Here is a 2,933-nt window from a genome sequence, read left to right as displayed (position 1 = left end):
GTTCTATATTTTCAATTTCTTTGGATAACGCTTCGGCAAATAACAATGCGGTCGATATTTTAAAAATGAATTTAATGCCTTGTTTTACCGGGGCTTTTTTTCATGTGCGTTGTGCATGCCATGTTTTGAATTTATGTGTTAAAGATGATTTAAAAATAATTGAGCCCCATATTAAAAAAGTTTGAAATTCTATTTTGTATGTTTGAAATGGTTCAACCCGAAGACATGATTTTCAAGCTTATTGTTCGGAAAGGGGGATAAAATGTAAAAGATATATCATTGATGTTGAGCATAGGTGGAATTCAACATATGAAATGTTGGAGTGTGCTTATAATGATAGAAATATTATTTCTATGTTTGTTAATGAGAGATTTCCCGAAGATCGTGTCACTAATTATGATTGCAAAGTTAGCCATTTAATTGAGGATTTTTTGGAAATTTTTTATGCTTCAACTAATATTTTGTCCGGTGTTTATTATTCCACTTCATCTATTATTGTCAACCAAATATTTTTTATTAGTGAGGTTTTTGCAAAATATAGAGAAGACCCTAATTTTGCTCCTATTATTGCTCACATGGAGGAAAAATTTAAAAAATATTTTGGAAAAATCAAACCACTTCCTATTTTAGCTATGTTTCTTGACCCCCGTTTTAAAATTGATTCTTATGATAATAATATGGGTCTTGATCATTCCTTTTTGAAAGAAAATTATCGTTCTTTATTATATGACATGTATAATGAATATCATAGAAAATATGGTGATATAAGAACTTTCAATATGCCTCAATCTATTGAAAGTTCCTCTTCAAGCACCAAAAATAGATCCGCCACTTATGTTGTAAATATAATTAAAAATTTTTTTCCAAGGGTGTTTCTTCTTCTTCTTCTAATACTAGTACTTCTTCTATGTCTCATGAAATAAATCATTATTTAAATAATAATATTCTTAATTTCCTTACATTGGAAAAAATGGATAAGTTTGATATTTTGGCATGGTGGAAACAACAGCCGCATAGTTATCCTGTACTTGCCGCCATGGCTCGTGATCTGTTAACTCCACCGATGTCTACATTAGCATCGAAGTCTTGTTGTAGTGCAGGAAAAAGAGTATTAGATGATAGGAGGAGTAGAATGAATAATCAAACAGTGCAAATGTGCATATGTCTGAAGGATTGGCTAGATCCTGAAGACAGATTGCAAGGGCAAATAGAACAATTCACCCCTGATGACGGCGGAGAAGGCATATACACTGACATAGAAGAAATCAATTGATGAGCCTCAAACTTGCAAGATGCCAAGATTATTCCTTTTTATTGTTTCAAATGTTCAAATAATTAAAAAAAAAGAAAAAGTATTTTGAGTTTACTTCAAAATTCAAATGATATTAAATTAATTGTTAGTTTTGCAATTTTTTATTTTTTAGACTTTTATTTAAATATAAAATATATATTTAACTAATTTAAGACTCTAAGTCTTTAAGCATCAAATATCTTTCTCTGTTTCTCATTTGAGTCATTTCTCATTAGGATTAGCTTGGTCCTTGGAAGCCTCCTAGCATCAAATATCGATCTGGCCGCCGCCGCGAGGGATACCTCTCCTTCGCCACCGCCGACGAGCTCTCCGTCCTCTCCGGCAAGACTCCATTGCAAGCCTTTGAAGCCTTCTTCGCAAGCTTCCACGATTTCTTCTCCGATCTCTTCGGTTCCATCATGTCATCACGGTATTCGATCCATAAGTTTTTAGGTTTCTAGTTTTGCTTCTTCTTCTCGAGCTCTTCCAATCTGATCGGTCTCTTGGATTTCAGGATTTCAGGATGTCATGATGACCGGACGGGCGAGCTCCGGTACCAATCGATCCTGGCGAAGTATATTAGATCGAAGACAGCCGGCTCGCGTCCAAGATGTTTCGATGTTTTTGCCTACGAGAATCTCCCAGAAGATCGCGCTCGTGGATGCGTGGCACCCGAACCACGTGCGCCCGGCAGAGCTCACGACCAGGTACCGTGACTACGACCCGATCGCGGGAATGTTCACGAAAGAACTCGTGCGGGTGTGGTGCCGGGAATGGGATCTGAAGAGGGCCAGGTGGGAGCTTCTTCTTGTTGTTGATTTCATGGTTGTTAATGGTGATTGAGGGTTTGAAGAGGAAGAGGATGAGAGTGAGGATGAAGGAGTTGGTGATGACTGATGAGAATGAAGAGCCAGAGCTCCATTGTTGCTGCTGTTTTTTCTTCTTCTTGTTGTTGGCATGGCTTTTCTTTGATTTATTTAGAGTTCATCCCCATGGTTTTTTCTTCTTGTTGTTGCCTTGTTGGTATGGCTTTACACTCTGAATGACTGAATTGGAATGTTTATGTATGAATTTTGTTTAATTCATCGTGTTGGACCGTTGGTATTGATTTTACTCAATTTTGTGTTCTTAGATTTGTATTAATAAATCTCATGCTCTCTTGATTCTGTAAACTCTTCATCTTTATGAGACCAAGTTCTTCTTTTTTTAATGTGATTTTCTTTCATTTTAATTTTCTTTTGCTTGTATAGTTCCTCACTTCTTCTTTACTGAAAATTGAGAATGGTTCTTGGGTTATTTGAATATTTGTGTTGAATCTATTGATTTAGTCATTTAGGAAATCTGGAAATGGATTAAAACTCAAAAATGCCTGAAGGATTTGATTTCAAAGATAAATAGATAATGATAATATAGTTTTTCAATTACAGTAAAATTTAATTTATATTTATATTATTAGATAATGTTTGTTATATTTTTAAATTTTTTTTTTTAAATTTTTCTGATTTTTTTAGATATATTTGTGGGCTGGGCCTACCCTCTAGCATTTGTGGGCCGTGCCGGCCCGGCACGACAAAGCCATGGGCTAGGCCGGCCCGGACACGCACAGTTCCCGGACTACCATGGGCCCGGGCCGTGCCAGCCC

General features: G+C 36.1%; 1 long non-coding RNA gene across 1 annotated transcript; it reads left to right on the top strand.

The window, feature by feature from the left end:
- Positions 1-1,497: 1,497 nt before the first annotated feature.
- Positions 1,498-2,404, top strand: LOC120278699. Its single transcript, XR_005541745.1, has 2 exons — positions 1,498-1,721; positions 1,806-2,404. It is a non-coding gene; the product is annotated as an uncharacterized LOC120278699 (long non-coding RNA).
- Positions 2,405-2,933: the final 529 nt, after the last annotated feature.

This window comes from Dioscorea cayenensis, chromosome 2 (assembly GCF_009730915.1).
Source record: "Dioscorea cayenensis subsp. rotundata cultivar TDr96_F1 chromosome 2, TDr96_F1_v2_PseudoChromosome.rev07_lg8_w22 25.fasta, whole genome shotgun sequence".
Classification (NCBI taxonomy): Eukaryota; Viridiplantae; Streptophyta; class Magnoliopsida; order Dioscoreales; family Dioscoreaceae; genus Dioscorea; species Dioscorea cayenensis.
The sequence above is the reverse complement of the archived record's forward strand: the minus strand, read 5'-3'. Positions and strand labels throughout refer to the sequence as shown.